A 23,684-nucleotide genomic window follows, 5' to 3' on the forward strand; every position below is an offset into this window, starting at 1 on the left:
TACAACAGTCACTAATATGGCAGTATGTAAAAAATGTGGATGTGTAACTGATGTGATTCTGCAATCTGTATTTGGGGTAAAAATGGGAGTTCATAACCCACTTGATTCTAATGTATGAAATATGATATGTCAAGAGCTTTGTAATGTTGTGAACAACCAATAAAAAAAAATTCTCTCTCTCTCTCTCTCTCTCTCTCTCTCTCTCTCTCTCTCTCTCTCTCTCCTCTCTCACTCTCTCTTTAAAAAAAAAAAAAAAAAAAGAATTAAGCCAGAGAAAGTGGTTACACAAATGAGGGTGAAATGTACCTGATCCAGTTCTTGGAAGACTTCTCCTGCTAATGCTATTAACAACACATTGCTAAAGAGTTCAGATTCAAGATTGTTCCAAGTGCAGGATTCCTGGCCGAAAGAGCCAAAGAAAGTCTTACCCTAAAAGCGAGGCAAATTTCAGCCAAAAATTTAGAAGAGATGTTTAAATGAACAAGAAGCTGTGGATCATGGCAAACAGGTTATCAGCAGAAGGATCAGACAATAAAATGAATTAGTGTAATCCCTTTAGCAAAAACAACTCATCAACAGAGTTCTTCCAGATTGGGGAAAAAAAAAAGAAAGAAAGAAAAAGCAGCATGAGCTATAAAGAGTTGGGGCATGCAAACTACTAAGCAGAAAATATATGCTTGATTTTTTTTTCCTAAGAATTTCTACTACCTTTACCTGCTCTAATTACTAGGATGATGGTGGTTACTTTAGTAATTTATGGTTGTAGTTTTGCCAAATATTTCCCTGCATGAGGGAAGATAACTGGCAAATAAAGGTGACACTTTCTAATCAATATAGATTGTCTGATTGTGTGGCAGGAACAGCCCTCACAATGGTATGCTTTTATAAAGAGCACATCTAACAAAAGAGAAAGCAGAACATCCCCACTGAAATGAATAGTCAAGGACACCAATGGGCATCACCATAAAGGAAGAAGTAGGAAAAGTATTTAATCTCACTTTCAACTTAAGAAATGCAAATAAGGCAGCAATAAAGATCCCTTCCCATCTGTATGGCAAAGATGAAAAACAATAATATAGAGTGTAAGTAGAGGGTAGGATATGCAAAACAGATCCTCTTGCATATTGTTAGGGAGATGATAAAGAAGACAATATGGCAATCTTAAATATCCTAAAAAGTATATCAACTTCTTTCAGAAAGTTATTTATTAAGGATACAATTGGATAAGATTGTTCCCTGGAATGCTGTTCATAAAACTACCTCCTCCTCCTCTTCTTTTTGTTTCTTTTTAATTTTCACTGTGTTTTCTATTTTTTTCTACAATAATTTTGGGGGGAATTTTTTAAACTCTAAAATTAAAAAAGATAAGCAAAAGCTTATCTTCCCCTATGAGAACCCTGTTTTCCTTATATCCTTTCACATTTTAATAATACTTTGTGGGGGCTGGGGTTGTGGCTCAGTGGTAGAGCACTTGCCTAGCATGTGTGAGGCACTAGATTAGATTCTCAGCACCACATATAAATAAATGAATAAAATAAAGGTCCATCAACATCTAAAAAAGTTTTTTTAAAAAATAATATGTTTTGTGGTACTCCTTGAACAAGCAGTACCCAAAGCAGGCCTTCTTATATAAGGCCTTATTGTTGTTTTGCTGCTGCTGCTGCTAAATTTAAAAAATCTTTCCTTGGTGATCATTTTCATAATGAAATTGAAGTGTCTCCCAGTACTTCAAAGATTTTGCTTTTTTTTTTTTTCTTTTGGTGATGCTACTGGTAATATCCACAACTTGCTGGGAAAGTTATCTGTGTGACCATATTCCTGACTTAGCAGTCTCAATTCTCTGTTAAATGAAAGCTCAAAAGTTCTGTTAAGTCAGGAAAGGTAAATCTAGACATGTGCAGGGCCCAGCACAATAAAATTTCACTAAAAATCTCTGAGTAGGGACTGGGAATGTAGCTCAGGGTCACAGCACTTACTTACCATGCAGCACACAGTAGATACTGGGTTCCATCACCCAGCATGCCAAAAAAAATAAATAAATAAGTTTGAATGGGTACAAAGTTCACAAAAGTCCCCACATAAGCTTCCTCCTTCCCCTGCACTGGGGAGGGATCAAAAGTTGGAGAGCGGGAGGACAAAGGACGGGGAGGTAGCTCAGTGGTGGAGTGCACAAGGCTCTGGATTAAATCTGCAGTAGGGGGTGGGGAACAGGAAGAGAAGAAGACTGTAATTGAGTCTCCTTGGGAGAGAGACTGATTGGGACTGGGGGAAGCGGGAGGAACCGGCAACACCGGGTCAACCGCAACGCTAAAGAGAGGTATAGGTTCCAACAGGTGCACAGGCTCAGCCTCCCCTGATAGAAAACCGGCTCTCCAGAAACCATGTGGGGCACCTTCCTTCTCAGGGTGGCTAATTTGCTTTCACCCTAGTTCCTTAGTAAATGGTTCACACTCAATAAGAATCAGTTTTGCGTATCTAATTTTTACAGGCAAACAGGGCCACCTGTAACCTACCAGGCGCACTCACAACGGAACTTGAGGGCATCCCACGCCACTGTTCTCAGCGGCTTGGAAGCAGGAATACTGCTCTGGCCCTACCTGCACCATGTGCAGTGGTCTGCTTTTTCTACAATGCAGGGAAAGGACTTGGAGTTTGAACTTGAGCCCTACGAGAAATTAGAACCTCTCCATATACTCTAGAGTGAGTCACTACACCACTATTTCCAAGTAGAGTCTTGAGGTTCCTAAGTTATCAGCATCTCCAATCTTTATGGAGAATCACATGCTTTCCTGCCCTGGGAAACTCAAACCCCAGAACCTCGGCCTTATGACTACCAGAGGTGCCCTGGCCCACGTCCATTGCCCTAGCAGTGGCCCAGCCACAACGTCTTTAGCTAGAGATTGAAATCCTCCTGAACCAACCGCTGAGCACCCTCGATTGGAGCAGAACCTTGCTGCCACTCTTTTCGAAAGCAGCATCCCTCTCGGATTTTCATCCTTTGCGGCGCCCTTGGGATAAGATCTGAGAAATGCGCCCTGGGCCACAGGCAGCAGAGGAGGCGGGGAAAGAACAACTTTCTCTCCGCCCTCTAACCACAAGGGTAGGGTCGGGCTCTTCTCCTTCCCCAGCCGGGATCCCAAACCCGAGCTGGCCCAGGGGCTGGCAATGGAAGGAGGGGGAGGGAGGCAAGAGGTGCTTCCTTCTCTCCCCAAGCCCCACCAGATGTTGGAAAAGCAAACAATAGGGGAAACGTGGAGAAACAAAAGGCCATTCGACACGATCTCAGTGGCTCGGTCGCCGGGTCCCTGTGGAAAGGGTTATGGGAGGGGGTCAGGAATGGGGTTGGAGCGATCTGGAATGGTTTGGGGGTCCCCTGGTAGCGTTGGGCGCCACAAGTCAACCATTCACTCCAATCCCCGCGCAGGGGTCCAAAGGTGGGGTAGGGAAATCAAAGAAAAGTTTAAGGGTTTCCACCTTCATCGTGCAGGGAAAGGCAGGGGCTGCAATTCCCGATGTTTGACAGTTGGCCTAAGAGTTCAGTAGAATTTGTACGTCCTATATACCCTCCTTCCCTCTGTGAAGCATCAACATCCCGTCAGCTGGCGGGAGGGGGGGGGGAGGGTCTAGGGAGCCACCCGGTTGAGGGTACAGAGTTCCCTACTCATTCCCAAATCGAGCCACTTCACTCAAGATCAAGCCGCCCAAAAGCTGTCCCCCTGCTCAGACGCACTTTTGTAAAAGTTTGTCTTCCCGCCATCCACAGCCCAGCGCGCACCCTGCAGGCATAAGCGATTCGGAATGGCACCGGGATGGATTTGCACCCTAAAAGGAAGATTTTCTTGGCATATCTTTTAAAATAAAGGCCCCTGCCCCCGATTAGAAACTGGACCCACGTTCCTGCCCGGGAAGTGCGCACCGGGAGCCGGCCAGAAGCCGAGACGCAGGCACGGTTTAAAGAGGGCTCCAGCCCCGGAAGCCCGCGGGAGGCGGCTAGAGAGCGGGTCCACCACCTCCAGGGTGCCTGTTGCACCGGCCCCAAGTGCGCCCCACACCTCTGCCGCCTGGACGCAATCCGAATCGAGTTGCTGCGGGATTGTGCCACCTTCCCTCGCTGGGAGCGGGGTTCTTACCGTGGGGTTTTACCTTCAGCCTGGGGCCCTGTCGGCTCCCTTTGCCGGGTCAGCAGTAGCAGGAGCAAGAGAAAGAGGGAGAAGGGGCGACGTTTGCCGATCCACGCGAGGGACTTTCTGGTCCGCGCGCTGGGCTCCGGCTGCAGTCTCCGCGGCTCCAAAAGCAGCCCCCACTTGCACCCAGCACGCCGCACAACCCTCCCGGGCTCTACTATCGCCACGGGGCGCTGAGCAGGGACCTCTGGCGGCCGCCTACGGAAAGGCAGCTACTTGGGGGAGAGAAGTCAAGTCGCCTTTAGAATCACCCTCCCTCCAAAAGATTTGGAACATGGACAGTCTAAGAGAGCTCCCAAACCCTGGTGGCTAGGGCGGCAAGAATGATGTCGGATCCAAAGGATGCCTTCTAGGCCCACGATGGCCATTTCCAAGGCACCCAAAAAGGAGCAAAAGGCTCACCTTTTTTGAGATTTTCTGACTATTGAAGAATGCCACAGACACAGAATGGAGCAGTAATCATTGGGAAATACTTTGGAATTTCAGCAGATTAACTAGAACAAGCTGGGAGCCATGGAAAAAATATGAACTTTGAAGCAAAACCCACACAGCCTTCCACTCTCTATTTGTGTGATCTTGGTCTACCTAGGACCTTTAGGCCTCAGTATTCTTCTGTGTAAGTTGAGGGAAGAGGAGAAATATGTGCTTCCCAGGGCAGACAGGGAAGTGGTTGAGAATAAACTAAATATAAAAAATATTCTTAGTTCATAGAAGTTGTCTAATATGAGCTTCCTGCCTTTCTGAATGAAAGAATTGGATCTTCTATTATCTTTCTATTCTTCTTATGATAGCACCTTAATACATATTTTTACATTTTACAATTTTTACTTTACAGTTTAAGGAGGTGTGGAAACAGTAAGTAGAATCTCAGATATATAGAGAAAATATATGTCCTCCTCTTTTTGAGGAGGCTCAAAAAGATTTTTCCAGGTCTACTAAATGAGAACCTCTAAAATCACTTATTTTGCAATATCAAGTCATCTCTGATATTGCAAGAATAATTCAATGAGTAATCACAGCCCAGTGAGATCAACCTGGATTAAAGGATTCTATGTAATTCTATGTCATTTGGGCAATAACATGTTGTTGACTGTGAATATAAAACTCAAACATAATGGAGGAAAACTACCTTTTACAAAAGTGCAGTCACCAAGCAAGGTTTATTCTGTCACTGAGGAAGACAAGCTTATTTACAAGCTCCCCAGTCTTTACACACACTCAGACCCCCGTCACTGCATTGAAAGTTTTTTTGGGCACTGTGGCAAGCAAAGAGCTTATCCATCATGCAGAACAGTTAGGATGAAACTGTCTCTTAATTACATCACTTAATCCTTTTCAGTCCTTCTCTCACTCATTAGTCCCTAATTCAGAGGAGAACGTTAGCTCCTTGAATTCTCATTACATGATATTTTATTCCTGTCAAGAAGAAAGGATAAATAAGATTCTTTGACTCAGAAACTAAAGTAGAACCTTGAGATACAACTTTTGCCCTTAGAGGTAGGGCTCATCCCTCTGGGCACAGATAAGCAGGTCATGGACAGAGCTGAGGGCATTCAATTTGACCAACAAACAGGAGCAGAACTGTCTCTGTCTCTCTCCTTGGACTTCATCCTCGCCACTAGGGAAAAGAGAGATTTTTATCCCACTTCTATCCCTGTAGTAACTCCTTTCCTAGGGAGGACTGGCAACTGGGAGAAGTCTTTGGTGTTCCCTGGCTAACTTTCACCTCATCCACTCTTGGATCCAGCTGCTCTGCCTGTGACCAGGTGACTGGAGGAGGAGGATGGCTCTACCTTCAGCATCTGCTCTGAAGGGCCATCATTCTATATTTAAGCCCTCCTTGGTCCCTCTGGGCTACATCTCTATCCATGCTACGAAATGCTCCTAGGCTCCCAGAAATGCCAGGGAAGTTTCTACCTTAGACCTTATCATTGTGACCTCTGCTATAGCAGTCTTTCTGATGGCTCAGCTGCTTCATGGCTGATACTCTCTCGCTTCCTTCAGCTCTTTGCTCAAAAGTCACAGAGGCCTCCTGTTTCAATCTTATTTAAAATCACAATCATCCTCTTCTTCTGACACACCCTGGCCACATTCCTTACTCCAGTTTTCTCCATAGAATTTACTGTAATCTGATACACTATATATTTTACTTGTTTTGTTCATTGCCTATATTAGTATTCTGTGGCTGCAGAACAACATACCACAAACTTACTGCCTTAAAACTATGCAAATTTATTACCTTATAGTTCTGGAGGTTAGAAGTGCAATATAGCTCTTGTTGGACTAAAATCAGTGTGTCGGCATGGTTGCATTCCATTCTGAAGTCTATAGAAGAGATCCATTTTCTTGTGTTTTTGTTGTTATTGACCAGCTTCTAGAAGATTGTCCATATCCCTTGCCTCCTTTTTAAAGCCAGCAATGACACGTTGAGTCCTTCTTTTACAGCATCACTATGACTTTTCTGCCTTCCTCTTTCATTTTTAAGGGCTGTTGTTGTTGCCCTGGGTCTGTTGGGTTTCCTTCTCTATGTTAAGGACAGCTGATTAGCAAACTTAATTCCTTCTGTGACCTAATTCTCCTTTGCCCTGCAGTATAACATATTTGCAGGTTATGGAGATACATTGTGTAGTCTCTAGGCACTGTTATTCTATCTACCCATGCTTACTTTTTCTACTAGAATTAATGTAAACTCTTGGGCTGGGGATGTGGCTCAAGCAGTAGCACGCTCGCCTGGCGTGCGTACGGCCCGGGTTTGATCCTTAGCACCACATACAAACAAAGATGTTGTGTCTGCCGAGAACTAAAAAAAATAAATAAATAAATATTAAAATTCTCTCTCTCCCTCTCTCTCTCTTTAAAAAAAAAAGAATTAATGTAAACTCTAAGACACAGGGACTTTGGTCTATTTAGTTCATTGCTATATCTACAGATTAGCTCAAAAAATGTATAGACACTTGACATTGACTGAAAAACACGTGTTCCCTTGAAATTGATGTATTAAAGCCCTGACTCCCAGTTCGATGTTTTGGGGGGATGTAATTAGGGATTGATGAGGTCATTCGAGGTAGGCCCTTATTATAGGATTAGTGGCAGCAACAGCAGAGGGAGGAGAAGGGAAACAGGAGGAGAAGGAGCAAGGGGAAAGGTGAAGAGGAAAGTAGGGAGAAGGAGGAAAAGGAAAAAAGAGCCCTTTTTCTACCATGTTAAGGACACAGGAAGAAGGCAGCCAGCTGCAAGCCAGGAGGAGCCCTCACTAGAAATCAAACTGACTGGCTCCCTGATCGTAGACTTTCCAGACTCCAGAACTGTGAAAAAATAAACATCTGTTTAAACCACCCAGCCTGCGGTATTTTGTTATGGCAGAATAAATGGATGAATAAATTATTGAATTAATGAATAAGAGGCCTCACTGTAAGCACTGCAAATGTTTAACATCTACTAGGTTCCCAAAATATGTCAGATGCCTGCTAAATACTTCACATGAAACAGCTCATTTAATTTTCATGAGATCCCATGTGGTAAGTACAGGTGCCTATAGGTGACTATAGGCTAGAAAGTTGAAGTAACTTGCAGTTAGTAAGCACATAGCCAGATTTTACACTTGGCCTTGTGACCTGAACTCATAGCTGTGAGCCTCACACTGCCCTGCCACTGTTGTGTGTCAATGGGCAACCTGGATTTTGCCCTCACAATACTTAGGCTGTAAGAACAGCAAGAGAAACACAAAGAGCACTGGTGCAAGAGAAGATGGGGGTGGTTAAGATTTTTTTTTTTAAAGCCCAATAAATGTACATGGAACACAGACACAGGAAAACAAAAGGGCTGAAACGATTGTGCAGAGTTTTAGGGTAGATGAAGTATTTGAGCTGACCTTCGACCTTGAAAATGGGGGACATTGCTGGAGTTAGGTTCAGATCATTGAGATAAAGAGAACCACAGAAAAACATACAGAAAGGAAGAAAAAATTGAGACGTATTCTGGAAATAGAGATTAATTTAGTTGGTATGAGGACCAGGCAAGTAGATAGATGATAAGGGCTGGGGTCCCAAATGCTAGGCAAAAGATGAAAGGAAATTTAATGATTCTTGTTAGCAGTTATCAATAGGGAAAAATTACCTGCAGCAACTGCCAAAGTAATGTTCAAGCTGTTAACTCAAAAAGCAATAAGTTGAAGAGAAAAATCTTCTTGCTGGTTAAAATGTTTTCGAAGAATGTTCACACTGTTTTCCAGGAAGACTGAGGCAGGAGAATTGCAAGTTTGAGGCCAGTCTAGGCAACTTAGTGAAACCCTGCCTCAAAATTAAAACTATGTTAAAAACGGGCTGGAGATGTCTCTCAGTGGTAGAGTTCCCCTGAGATCAATCTCCAGTTCTGAAACAAAAAGAAGAAAAAAAAAAAAAGCTGGGGCCGTGGCAATTTTGAACCAATAATTCTGAGTCTAGAGTAAAATCTCATATATCTTAGATTTTAAGGTTCTAAAAGAGCAGAAATGGACAATAAGGATATGTAGCCCGTTCCTGACCTCTGGACAAGCATTTTATTTTCCCATTTCCATTGCATAAGTGAAGTATCTGGTTGAACAATTGAATTCTCAAGATTTCAAAACTACCAAGACACGGGCATTGACTCCAGATCTTATGTACATAAATGCTCTGTGTACGTTGTGTCTTCATATGTATATGGAAAAGGCCACATTTGTCTGAGATGAAGTTGTCAGCTTTCAACTGACTTCTCTCCGGGTTCCTGTGGAAGAAATTTGAGGAATTCATGGATCTTAACTGCAAGCTCTCCCAGGGAAGAGAGGCCAGGTTCATCTGAAAGACACCAGGGAGACAAGGTGGTGTGGTGATTAAGGGGGTGGCCTTCAGGGTCAGAGAGACCCATAGTAACTGAGTCTAACTTCTCTAAACCTTAATGGCCTCATCTTATAAAGTGGGGATATCAATAAAAGTAGTTATATGAATTTAATGAAGTAATGCATAAAATGTGCCTGGCACAGTGCCTGTCCCATGGTAAGGATCAAGGCATGCCACACGTTGTTCTTTCCCACACATAATTCTCACACCACCCATAGGTAGATCCCCCCTCTTGTGAAGGTAAAAGACCCTAGCACATGCTATAATAGTCACACTGAATCTGGAAACTTCACTGTCCCTTGGGATGTTAGCCTCTGGAATTGAGAACAAAAAGAGAGTATTTCCAGCTAGTTTGGTATTGAATGAATAACATTCACACTTCTCACCCATTTCTATCATTTTCAAATTATACGTTTCCTCTAAAAGGAAAGCCACACTGGTCTTCAATGGTATGTGAGCAAAAACCCCCAAAGATTCTGTTACCAAGCCACTTCCTTACATCTTTCCCTCAAAAGGCACTGAAAGAGTAAAAGGGTGCCATCATAGCAAGATCCTAACAGGTGGCAACAGAGTAAGAAGGAAGAAGCATGTTTGCCTCCTCAGTGACAAGCTGAGATCCATCAAATGCTCTGGACAGCAGTGCTCAGAGTTCAAGGGCTACTTGATTTTGATGAGAGGCTAATCTTATTCAAATTTGCTGAATCTGATTACCCAATGTTCTGGTGCTCCGAGGTGTACTAATTTTAATGGTTACAGGCAGGTACATAGAAATGGCAGTCATTCTCATGCCTTTGTATCCCGAATGAAGAGACATGACACATCTAAGTGAGTATCTAGCAAATCTGCAATAGTAAAGCATACTTGTTTTCAAGACCCTGACTAAGCCCAGGGCTCAAGGGATTGTCTCACTGTTTTATGGGAACATCTGTGATAATAGAATTTATATTAATGAGCCCTGGGTCCTGAAAATGAATGTGTGTGGCTCCTCCTAAAGACAGAAGTAATGGAAATTCAAACAAGAGGATAGACAGATAGATCCTTTTAAGCAAATCCAAGCTGTAACAAGAATCATATATTATCTTAAGGAGTGTTTTATGCTAGCACAATGCTTAACATTTAACAATAATGACACTCTCTGTCTACAGTAATTTCCTCTGAAACCCACATTACGCCAATCACATTTTGCAGAAGTGGAAATGAGGTATAGAAAGGTCAAGTCTGGGAGTGGGGCAGAACCATGACACTGTTCAAAGCTGCACCTGTGACAGCTGTTCTGGACAATGTAGTGTGCAGTTACAACAGCAGGCATTAACCTTCCACTCTATAGGAATGGAGTGAATGGGTTTTTCCAAGTAATTTTCAAGATAATTTTATGGAAAAGAGTATATGTTCCTTGCTCCCGCTCCTGCTCTGTTTTTATCATTCATAGTGACCCAATGTTCCTTCAGATCTTCCTACTCGACTATGTGTTTTCCTTTTTGAAAAAAATTTTTTTTTTCAATTTTTAATGAGTGATTCTCCTGGCATGATGGTGGTCTGCCTCAGTACTTTTAATGATGCACAGGAATTCTCTCATCATAAAATGGATTGGTCTAGTTATTGTGCAAGGAAGGTTAGTTTCCAGGAGAACCAGTTTCTAAGGTAATCACTCCTAAAGACACCCTAGGCAAAATCCCCCAAATCAGTTCTAGAGCGATACTTTAGTATCTTATTTTCCCAAACTTTAGTATCTTATTTTTCCCACATGGTGTGTGCTTAGTAGTTTTGGGAACTCATGCTCTCCAAGCAATGAATTCAGAAAAGTATAGGAAGATAAGAAAAGAAGCTGCTATGTCAGGGATGCTTCCAACTTGACATACCCAATACCATTTTCCAAATAGGAAAATAACCAGGATCTCAAGTAACTTTCGCAAGCTGATAAATGTTTTGGTTTTTTTTTTTTTAATTGTTTATGTGATCAGTGCCCACCACCATCATGAACAAATCAATCATCAGTCTCCAGCCCCCTTATATAGAAAAAAAAGGAGTCTTTTTTTTTTTTTAAATCTCCTCTGCCTTCCTTGATTGCTTTTGAGAAAAAAATAAAGAAATGTTCTACTGTCAGACTGAAGGCAGCTTTTGAAGAACTGGAAACATCTCCAAACCACCCCCACTACCTTCCTTTCATAAGAAAATAAACAAGACTTTTTAAAATTTCACATCCTAATTAAGGCAAGAAACAAAAGTCAGAGTACTAGTCATTATGATCTTTAGCATCCAGCTGTCCTTAGGACTCACGACCCTATTTTCTCAAGATTCCAATTAGGTTTGATACACCGTTCAATAATCATTTCCTCTTAAGAAGCTATTTCACCAACTGGAAATCCCCCTGGGCTGAAAATTATTGAATTTCTAAATGGCTTCTGACCAGCCTCAATGGTGATTCTATTTCATGTCCAGCAATACAAAAGACTTGCGTTGCATATTTAACAGCCCTGATGATGCTTTTCAGAGGAGAAACATCTCTCAGAAAAGAGTTTTGGTAAAGTTTTAGTTAAAAATTTCCCCATCTATTTTTGCCCAATGCTCTGTAGATATGAATCCAAAACCAGCTAACTTCCTCCCCCTTCCCTCCCTTCCTTTATTACTTCCTTTTCCCTCCTTTGTTTTTAATTTTCTCTTCCTTTCTTTGATACCTGTACCAAAGAGCATTACTCTAGGTAATTAATCAGGACCCCAGAAAAACAACTCTTATTTTTATAAAATTGAATTACACATTCATCCCCTTTCCTGTATGTTTTCTGTTGGTTTTTTTTTTCTTTTTCTTTTTAACATATGGTAACCCAGGTTTTCATTTGAAGTGGCTCCTCATTGCAGCCCCAGACGCTAAAAGGAAAACATATGGCAGTAAGAGAATCCTGGGGCTGGAAAGGATCTCCACAACCCCGAACCCCTAGGAGAAAGATGGAAACCCAGATGCATCAGCCACCAGTCGAGTCTCAGTTTGTCCGTGGCAGCACCACTACTAGAACTCAGATTTCTTGGCTTTCAGGCCAGGTGTTTTTCTTGGTTCAGGAGGGGATTCCACTATTGGCATTGACCAGTGATCTTGGAGCTCTCTTGTTTCTCATCCTTGCCTTCTCTCTACACCTTTACTCCACTATCTCCCCAACACCCTGACCCAGGCTATAGTTCACTGAACCTTCTTGGCTGATGACATAGGAGTCTGGCATAATCTCTTTAAAAATTCCTTCCTTTTGCGAAGTTTGTTTGCCCAAACCACTTTATTTTTAATCCTACCTGCAATTTCCTCATTCCTTGGTTTAGTTTTGGAGTTTTGAAAGAATACACTGGAACTCATTGGTTTTGCCTTTTTCCTTTTGCCTCACACATAGTCCATTGAGGCTGACCCCTTTCAGCAGAACTGCCCAGATGACCCATGGTATTGAGCATTGATAAATAATTGGTTATGGTTTTAAGTCACTGAATTTTATTGTTGTTGCTGGTGGCTAGGACTTGAGCAAGGGCCTCACACTCTTTCACTGAGCAGCACCCAGCCCTGAAGTCACTCAATTTTGCAGTGATTTGTTATATAGAATTATTGTGACAAAAATAACTGATACAAATAATGTAGAGGCTGTGACTACTAAGCCTTGGCTTTTAGGCAAACAATAAATGTTTGCCAGTCTAGAATGAACTGGCATATAACTTATTATTCATCAATAATGGCTTGAGAAAATATATTTTGGTAGAGGTCAACAACAGACCATTAAGCAGCTATTAAAAACAATGAGTATAAATTCAATGAGCTGTTTAGAACTTATGCATTTTTCTAATATACCTTAGACATCAGTAAAGAAAGCATGTTATAAAGCAGCATGTAACACATGCTCCCAGTTTTTAATATTTAAAAAGACGACATTGTGGAAATTTGTGGAAAAGGACCTAAGAGTATGTCAAGAAGTCAACAATGGTTTTCTGGGTGAAATCATAACAGGTATTTTTAATCTTTCTTTTCTATACTGCTTTATCTATCTTAAAAGGTTTCAATTTTATTTTTATAATAATGAATAAAAAAGGTCATAAGAAATATTTTTATGGAGTCCAAGACACCTGGAGTGAGCTACCCTGATACGACATTTCCTATTTACTTCCCTAAAGCACTAGCTGTGTCACTGAGGACCTTGGAGGGCACACAGGGAGAGGGCGACACAGTTAGTCTTTGTTTCACTCCAAATGAATGTGCTGAGTCCTTGCATTGTTCCTGAACAGCTCTGTTTTGAAGCTCAGCATTGGGCCACATTCAGCTCCTGGCTGGAACTCTGCAATTCTGCTGGCATTGGCAGAAGCTATATATGGATCCCGCCTCCCTAGTGTGGTGTGACTATGGGGGCCTACCAGGGTGGCTCTCAATCAGAAGTAGCAAGTAATGGCTGGTCTGCCAGGACCTCTTCTGTCCATTTCTGCTTCACTGTGTCCCTCTTCTCACCTTGTCTTGGTGAAGTGTGCCAACATGCAGCCTTTCCCCACACCCTTCCTCGGGCACAGAAACTCTGCCCCAGCCCATGGGATTCCAGCAGGCTCCAGTGACTTCAAGGGCCCCACTTTCTGGGCATTATGTATGTACATGAGCCAAGCAACTCCCATCAGAGTCGCCCTTGAGATTTCATACACGGACTCTGAGGTCACCAAGCAAGGATGATATAAGCTGGAGTTCTCCATGTCTAGAACATCCTCCTCTCACCACTCCTGAATAAGGGTGAACCAAGCTATAAGATAGGGGAAAGAAGTAGCAAAAGAAGCAGCTGAGGGGGACATAGAGAGAAGGCATCGGTGACATTATTTGAGTTCCTGTACCCAGTTTAGTGCCTAAAGCCAATGCCAACCCTGGAATTCCCAGTTACAAGAGTCAGTAGTTTCCTTTTTTCTTTAGTTTGAGTTGGGCTTCTGTCACTTGCCACAGTGAGAGTCTAATACAATTCATAACTTGTCAGAGAAATCTCAGAAGGATACAGTGAAGAATTGGAAGGACCCTCAGGGCCATTTGATTAAGTATCTAGTGCAGCTCCAGAACATGTATATAAGGTAGAGGGCAGGGAACTAACATCTTTTTGAAAATCTATTATTGCTAAAACTGTTCTAGGCACCAGGCATTTTCACATAAACCAGCTCATCCGGTCCTTCCAATGACCTGGGCTGGTAGGTAAAATGTGATTCCCACATTTTAGAGATGGGGGAACTTATCTGAGATTTATACTGTGCTTCTTCAGTGCTCTAAATCATGACCTGGTGTCTTCTCATATCCATCAAGCCTAAAATAACTAATATTAGTGTTTAGGGAGGAGGGCTTAGTGCAGTATACCAAAGATAGTGCTCTGTCACAGCTCTCAATTTAGTGCATTATGAAGTGGCTAGTTTCTAGACCTCAGGTGCATACCAGGCTTCCTTTTGCTGTCTGCTGTAAGACTGTTCCCACAGCTGCAGGAGCTTGTTCAACCCAGGAGCCAACACAGTCTGTGCTGCAGTGAAGGAGGCTGGTCACATTCTCCGGGGACAACCAAATGTGGAATGAGACCAGTGAATGAATGCTTGAGGTGGGTGATCATGGGAGGCCTTCTTCATGTTTTTTAGACACTCAAGAAAAATTTAACACCAGTTGCCGGAAGTGGTCACTTGACAAATTTATTCTTACTTTGGCTTTTCCTTTGTGTTCCAGTCTGCCCGAACTCATGGAATCACTTCCTGGATAAACTAACTGCGCTCCAGTCTCTGTCTCAGGAGGATTTAGGGAAATCCAAACTGAAATACTTGGTTCCTGGTAGGCTGGAAATGAAAACCATCTTGTGTGCTGACCACTAGGGGAAGAGGTTTTTATTGTGAGGCATATAAGAAAAATAAGCTCAGGGAGAGGCCCTGAAACAGACACTGAATTCCAAGCCAGGAACTCTATTAAGAAGTACCTCCTATATAAAAATTCCTTTGAGAAACAACACTCAAAGTGTGGATTAAACATGCCCCAAAGGAAATACATTAAAGTATTAACCATTTTTTCCTCCTGAGTAGATCTTCAGTGCAAGTTCCTCAGAGCTTTCTCATTCTCATGTTATTCAATAGTCTTGATCTGCTTTCTGAGGCATCTTAATTCTTGTCACTGCAGATAATGACCCTTTTTCCTCCTCCTGAAATTAGGTAGAAGCCATTTGACTATCATTCTCCATCTGGAAGGCAGCACTGAGTTGGTCTAGGGTCTGGTGTTTGCAATAGAGGAAGGTCAAGTTCTAATCAGCTGGGTGACTTGGTCTCTAATTCAAGTTTTGCTATAGAAACAAATTTCCTGATGTGTCAACTTGATTGAGCTATGGGATGCTCAGATAGCATAGCTATCATTATATCTTGGTGTATTTGTGAGGGTGTGTCTGTGAGGGTGTTTCTGGAAGAGTTAGCAGTTTCAGGAGACAAGATATCTTCATCAATGTGTGAGGGCATCATCCAATCTGCTAAGGGCCTGGAACTAACAAAAAAGCAGAGGAAGAGAAAATCTGCTCTTTCTTCTGGTGCTGGGAAATCCTTCCTTACTGTCCTTGAACATTGCCTGGTTAGGACCATCAGTGCCCCCACAACACACACTTCTCAGGCCTTTGACTAAATCATGTCATTGGCTTTCCTGCTTCTCCAAATTGTAGAAGGTGGACTGGGATTTCTCAGTCTCCATAAACATGTGAGGCAAGTTCCATAATAAATCTCTGTATGGATGGATGCATACAGAGATAATCTCTTATTGGTTCTGCTTTGGTGGAGAATCAAGACTAATAAAACTCTCAAACCCAGTGGCTAAACACTGAAAAATTTAATGTCTTGCTTATGTAACATGCATACCTTTATGGCAGCTGAAACAGAGGCCCTGCTCTAGTATCTTTCTCAGTGAAACCTAGGCTGAAGAGCAGTCACTGTCTAGTTAATGGTCACTGTGGCAAAGTGAAAAGGAGGCAGAGCACCTACTTCCATACTGTCTCTTTTAACCATTCATCTAAAAGTGATACTGTTCATGTTTCATTGGCCAGAAAAAGTCATGTGGTCATGTCTGAGTTCTACTGAGAGAGAACACACAATCCAACTTCCAGGTTGAGAAAGGAAACAAGCAGAGTGTGAAAAACTGTCAGTCACATTTGGATAATCATTTACCTGGGGTCGGTGTTCTCACGTGCTATGTGTATTTATTTTAGGAGGTTATTATCAGAGTTGAATTCAAAACTGCCTGTAAAGGATATGGCACAAAGCCATTATTCAATAAATGTTGATAATTTAACCATGATTTTTTTTTGTATTCCTTTATATTCCTGAAATAAAATGTTAAAGTTTTACCCCTGTCTTTTCACAGATCTCTGAGGATTGAAAATTCATTAACTATATTTTGTCCATAGGTTGCATTTTTCTTTTTCTGTATGGGGGTAGGGGGATTAAACCCAGGGGCATTTTTGTCACTGAGTAACATCCTCGGCCCTTTTAGTTTTTTATTTTGAGATAGGATTTTACTAAAGATATGGAGGCTGGCCTAAAATTTATAATCCTCCTACTCCTGAGTTGCTGAGATTACAGGAGTGCACCACTGTGCCCGGCCACAGGTTGCATTTTCTACCCTTAAAGACAATTATTTGTGCTTTTTCTTTGAATCCTCCAAGTTCTGTCCATTCTAAGATATGGTATCTAGCACAATGTTTTCTACATAAAAAGGATCTGAAAACCACTAAGGAATGAGAACCTACTTTGTTTTGAAGGGGAGCTCTACAAATATGAAGTGATAATTGCACTTATAATCTATAACATGCATTACTCTAGTACCCAAACTCAGTATAAGTACATTAGAACAGTATGGGCCTCATTAGAGAGAACATAGTATAGTGGTGCTCAAAAAACTAGGACTGGGTACAAAGTTATTATAATAACATGCACTCTGTTGGCTGAGTATGTTATTACAGTTTCAATGGGACCATTATTTTGTCAACAGAATACATGGTGAAACCTGTAGGGGCTTCCTCTGACTTCATGAGAGTCTGTAGAATCTGGCTTTCCCTGGGGAAGACAGGAGCCTGGTAGAGTCTGAGCCAGAGCCTGAGGCCTAGGCAATAGCCCCTCCATCCCTCACCATCCTGGTGTTTGATTTGGGAAGCCAGTTTTTCCAGAATTTAGTCATAAGACTTTCTTACCGTCTTTGGGTAAGGTCTAGGCTCCTGTCCCCTTCTTGTTTCCACATAAGGTCATTGACCCTTAGTTTTATAAGGTGTTATTTCTGCAGAATTTGGACCAGGGACTCTTTCTATTCAGCAAGTGATTCTGCTCATGTGGACCCTAGGGCTGTTTACATTTTCAGGAACTGCTATTTCGAAATTCTAAAGAAGTTTATTTTGTGTAGTGAGATTGTGTTTGCCAGATGAATACACTTGGTCAAGTTATTTTTAAAACTTTTTTTCCCCTTAGCTCCTTAGAGAAACTCTAGTCTCCTCTTATTTTGTGACTCTAGGCCAGGAAAAAAAAAAAATATGCCAATTCTACTGAGGGAAGTCAGAGAAAAATGTCTAGCCAAACTGGATCAAAGAAGGTTCTCAGCTTTGAACAAAACAAAACAAAACAGAAACCCCTCTACCCTGAATGCTGGGATAGGACACTATATGGTGCTAGTTCCAGGGCCTTAAATCTTTGATGCTCCTAGAAGGCCCTGCAAATGTGTCTCAAACTGCTACTACAGATATACAGGGTGGAGGTGGGGGTAACTGGGGGTGGGGCTAGATATTCATCCAGAAGAAACATTGGCTACTGCCAACTGGAACTGCCACAATACAGCAGCAGGGAGACCACTAGAGGCTGGAGGCAGTCAGGGTGTAGAGCCACAAGCCTGACCTGGTCAAAAGCCTCTGGGTCAAAAGGCCTGAAAGGACCCATTAGGCTACCTTGCACACATTTTATTTAATAACTGATTTTAAAAATAATTCTTGGGCTGTAGTTGTAGCTCAGTGATAGAGCACTTACCTAGCATGTGTGAGGTCCAATCCTCAGCATCACGTAAAAATAAATTAATTAAATAAAAGGTACTGTGTCCATCTACAACTACAAATTTTTTTAAAAAATACATAAAAACTAATTATTTAGGACATAGATTTTTATCTTTTGGAGCATCAGAGACCTCTTTGGGAATCTGATGAAGGTTATAGAAACAATATCTGAGGAAGGTTTTGGGGGAAAAAAAAAACCCACCACTCAGAAAAATATATAGACATGCAAATTTTTGCTTACAATTTCAGTGGTATAACTGGGATAACATTCAAGAACCATCAGGAAGATTCATAAATCTCTTTGCTTCAGAATTTGGGGAAACATCAAACCTGAGATTAACAGCATGTACATACTATTCATATACTCATTCAGAACTAAGCTACTGTTTCATAGCAGGCACTATGATGGAAGATGGGGAGACAAGTCCTCAGCCATGTGCAGCTCAGTCTAATGGGAGATATAAACAAACTCATAATAATTATGCATAATAATGAGTTAAGTGCTGTTAGAACTGTAAGCATAGGAACTAAGAGCCCCAAGTAGAGAGCAATTAATTCAACATGTGTTTAATAAAATTATTATGTACCAGGCAATTAGGTAGAAGTTAGGGCATAGAGTAGGTCTCTGGCTCAGGGAGGCTTAATGTCTGGAATATTCTAAATCCAAAGTTAAGGGAGGGTCCTAGAATAACATGACACCCACCTAAGGTGAATCCTGACAAGTGAAATTTACCCAGGTACATGGAGTGACAGATTCCAGATGGTGAGAGCAGCATATATATGCACAGGTCCAGAAGAGCAAGGTGAGTTGGGGGAAACTACAAAGAGCTCATCAGGACTCCACACATATAAGTGATGAGAGGAAAAAGCAGAAAGATATGCTGGGGTCTGCTCCCAGAGGCCCCTGTGCTTCACCAGGGTGTATGGACTTTATCTTCTGTCAAAAGTTGCCACTGAGGGTTTTAAAAGGAAGTTTGTGAAAAGATCAGTTTTCTATTAGAAACATCACTTGGCCTTCTATGGAGAATATGGATTAGGCAAGGGGGCATGGGGTGGTGAATGGATGAAATCCTGGACCAGAAGGAAGGACGCTGATGAATTAATCAGGATGAGGAATGATGAGTCCTCAGCATGACATTAGAACTGAAAAGCAAGATAGGGCCTCTAGACAGTGCCTCACATTCACTGCCTCATTCCCTAGAACAAATTTCACCTAAGGCAATGCTCTCTGTTCTGTGCAATGAGGTAGTGATGGGTTCAAACTATTACACTAATCTTGCTACTAAGGGAGTATCACCTAGAATCATGACTTTTCTTTCTTTTTTTCTTTTTTCTTTTTTTTTGGTACTGGGGATTGAACTCAGGGGCACTCCACCACTGAGCCACATCCCCAACCCTATTTTGTATTTTATTTTAGAGACAGGGTCTCAGTGAGTTGCTTAACACCTTGCTTTTGCTGAGGCTGGCTTTGAACTCACGATCCTCCTGTCTCAGCCTCCTGAGCCGCTAGAATTATAGGCATGTGTCACTGAGCCCAGCATGACTTTTAATGCTGGGATGTGGAAACTCTAAATTTAATTGCTTAATGGTGATAATGACAATGGTAATAATAGCTGAAAAACAATTTTATTTGTATTTCCTCTGTCAATTATCTTTCCAAGCACTCTGTATTAAGCCAATTAATATTCAAGCAGCCCTATGATGTAGGCTCTATTCTTATTCCTACTGAATAAATGAGGATACTGAAGCCCCACAGAGAACTTAAATACTTTGCTTAAAGTCACACAGCAGGTAGCAGAAAAACAGAAAGTTGAACCTTGGTAGTCTCATCCCAGTACCCCTGCTCCCAACAATTCTATTTTTGCCTACAATAACAACCAGAAACATAGTCTTTCTCCATAGAATTAATATAAGCATTAAAAATGACTTGTTTTCCCCATTTGTTCTGAATGTTCTGAACAAACACAATAAAAAGGTTTCCACATCACTCACATCTCCAGAAACGTCAGAGAGGTACATAAAGCAAAATGCTGGGTGTGAGTGTTTTTGCAGATTCAAACTCCAAAGAATAGAAAAGCAGAAAAAACAAACAATGGTGTTTTTACACAATGAATGCTGTTTTCCTTTAGACATAAGAGAATTTTAAAACTTGATGAAGCCATTCAGCTTTCAAAGCATTCCACATTCCCCACCCACAGCAAATGCCAGAAAAGTGTCAGTTTGAGCCAACTCTGAGTTCAGGAATGATTTTCTAAATACTGGATCAGATTTCTTGAATGTCCACACTCCACAGATGGATACCTACCATTGTCTTGATTGGTCTGATGAATAGTGCTTAGGAATTGATCAACCAATTTGAAAAGAACATTTCAGCAGGATATGACAGGCACAAATGCAGAAACATAAAATGATAAGGCATTACTACTTCAAAAGATTGAACACTGTGGCCTAAAGTCTTTGAAATTTTAAAGCTGGGTTATGCATAGGCTCAATTTCAATGAAGGTCTTTCTGAAAAAAAAAAAGTCTTGATTATGTTCAGAAAGTAATTTCCTCAATTTGTGGGAAATTGTTCTTTTTAAAGAGGAAAAAGAAAATAATGTTTATTATATTCAGTTATTCATTTATTCAACTAATGGTTTCTGGAAGCATGCCCTATGTTCAGCGCCATGTAGACACTGAAATATCCAAATGGAAAAGCATAGATTTTTTTTTAATAGATCTATGTGCTAGCATAGATCTAACATAGCTGGGGAGATGGACAAGCCAGGGAATTGTGTAATAAATGTGACACATATGTACTAGGTGCACCTGCAGAAGGAAGGTCAGAGAGATGAACAGAAATGTGTTGCCAAGAGTTTGGACTTAATTCTGTAAGTGATGAAGACTCATAAAGCAGAAATAATTGATTTAATTTCAGAATAATCATGCTATTATCAATGTGGAAATCAAAGGGGGTAGAAATCAAAGGCAGATTGAGTTCTACCCTTTATAAAAATCATTCCACAATACTTTGGTGCCTCATTTTTTGTTCTCCAATCCATTTTCCCTTGCTCCCGAATATACATAATTTAGATATTTTCTAACTTTAAAAAGTGCTATTTAGTTTCCACGTTTTTGAGGTTTTTCCACATATACCTCATTGGTTTATAATTTAATTCTTCTATGGCTGACAAAATACTTTGCATGGCTTGAATCCTTTTAATTTATTGAGACTTGTTTTGTGTTTCTGAATATAGTCTACCTTGGTACATGTTCCATGCACTCTTGAAAATAATGTGTGATCTGCTGTGTTTCACAAATGTCACTTAGTTTACTTGGTTGACAGTCTTGTTGAAAATTTCTATATACTTATTGATTCTATATATTTATTGACATTATTTAGAATTGCTATGTTCTCTTGATGGATAACACTTTTATCATGAATTGACTGTTATGCTCGAATTCGGGACCCCCAAAGACCACCAGAGACCCAAGATCGATGTAAGCAGCAAAGAGGTGTTTATTGCGAGCTAGCTCGGTCCTCCGTGTGCACACACAGCAACTGGTGACGCTGAGAGGCCCCGAGCCCAGGGTTTGCAGCATTTTTATACATTCTTTGGAGAGGGCACTGACTTCACATACATCATAGCCTCTTTTAGCAAATCATCACACACCTCGGGAAAATTAAATAACAACTCTAAAACATGATTAGCACATTCACTGGTGGGAACAAGTTGGGTAGGGGTGATTGGTCAGTACAAAAGGGGTATTCATTTGAACTGATTGGTTTAACCCAAGAGGGGTGTACGTGCTGAACTACATGGTTTCCCAACTTGTTATCAACCATCATAAACTACTGGGAGGGTCATCTGGCATCCCAGGTATTTCCCTGTCTCATGCTGATTGATGGCTGCTAGGGGGCTGCTATGGATCCCCACCTAGCCTGACTGAGTCAGGGACACCTGGCACAGCAGATCTCTCCTGTTATTTGTAGATAAACAACTTAGCAGGGTGGGAATGTGCCTAGGAGTGCTCTGTGGGTTTCTCCAAGGACAAAGGCCATGTCCCTTCCTTGGACAGGCTTTGCTCTGAGATAGAGGCTGGTTTTTCATGACCTTCTTTATCCCTGGTGTGTTAGTTAATTTTTCACCACAGTGATCCAAACACCTCACAAGAACAACTTGGAGGAGCGAAGATTTATTTTTATTTTTGCTCAGTTTCAGAGGATGATAGTAGATGGCCAGTTGCTTCCATCTGCTGAGTGAGGCAGATCATGGTGTAAGAGTGTGGCAGAGGAAAGCTCTGCTCAGCCCACGCAGCCAGGAAGCAGAAAGGGTGGGAAGGGGGAGGGAGGGAGAAGGGAGGAAGAGGCCAGGGAGAAGATCAACCCTTCTAAGGACATGTCCTCAGTGATCTACTTCCTATAAATAGGTACTACCACCCAGTAGTCCTTTCAGCCATCCATGGATTTATCCACTGATGAAGTTAGAGCCCTCATGATCAAATCACTTTCAGAAAGCTTTACCTCTGAGCACAAGAGACTTTTCAGGACATTTCAGATCCAAACCATAATACCTGGTACTATTCTTTGCTCTGAAATCTACTTTGGTTGGTATGAATATTGTTATCCTAACTTCTTTTGATTAACATTAGTATGGGGTTCTTTCCTTTCCATTTTAGTCCATTTGCATGTTTCTGGGGATTGAATTGAGGGCCATCCTACCACTGAAGTTACACCCCTAGGCCTCTAAAAAATTTTTGGATTTTGAAACAGGGTCTTGCTAAGTTGCCCATTTTGGCTTCGAACATTCATCCTCCAGCTTCAGCCTCTTTAGTAGCTGGCATTAGAAGCATACACTGCTGCATCTTTATTTTTAAGGTGTGCTTCTGTTGGCAGCCTACAGTTGAATCTTAATTTTTATACAATTTGACCATCTCAGCAACTTAATTTTTTTAATTGATAAAAATTGTATGCATATGATGAACAATATGTAGATCTCACATGTATTCGAGTTCATTTGGCATTAATCTCTTTTAATTGCAATGTTTAGAATGCTTATAACCCAAATCTCTTTTAAAATAATTATCTTTATGTAAAAATAAATGTGGAGTTTATAACATATGTAAAGATAAAATATGAGGCCACAATAGCACAAAGGTGAGAAGAAAGAAAGATGTATACCACTGTAAGGATGTTTTTCTTCCTTTTTTTTTTGGTGTATTAAAATTGTACATACTAGTGAGATTCATTATTACATATTCATATATGCTTACAATTTAACAATATAATTTGGACAATACCATTCCCCAATATTGCCCCTTCCCCTTCCCTTATTCCTCCCCCTGGTTCCTTTCCTTTACTATACTGATCTCCCTTCAAATTTCATTAGTCTCCCCATTCTTCTTTTCCTTTTTCCTCTCTAGCTTCCACATGACAGAAAACATATGATTCTTGATCTTCTGAGTTTGGCTTATTTTAGCATAATGTTCTCAAGTTCCATCCATTTTCCTGCAAGTTACATAATTACATTCTTCTTTATGGCTGAATAAAACTCCTTATGTATACATATCACACTTTATTTATTCATTCATCCACTGATGGACAACTAGGCTTGTTCCATATAGTATACAGAACTAT

At 41.2% G+C, this 23,684-nt stretch overlaps 1 protein-coding gene across 2 annotated transcripts in view; it reads right to left on the bottom strand.

Moving 5' to 3' along the window:
- The window catches only part of Mob3b (MOB kinase activator 3B), a 187,682-nt gene extending 183,470 nt beyond the window's left edge, over positions 1 to 4,212 (bottom strand). The window contains exon 1 of one of the 2 annotated variants that reach the window (XM_026387906.2): positions 4,144 to 4,212. The gene's annotated coding sequence lies outside the window, so the exon portion shown is untranslated. Of the gene's footprint in view, positions 1 to 4,130 lie in introns of both variants that reach the window. The other variant, XM_077797891.1, reaches the window with a different exon arrangement.
- Between the last annotated feature and the right edge of the window lie 19,472 nt (positions 4,213 to 23,684).

Source organism: Urocitellus parryii, chromosome 4 (assembly GCF_045843805.1).
Source record: "Urocitellus parryii isolate mUroPar1 chromosome 4, mUroPar1.hap1, whole genome shotgun sequence".
NCBI lineage: Eukaryota > Metazoa > Chordata > Mammalia > Rodentia > Sciuridae > Urocitellus > Urocitellus parryii.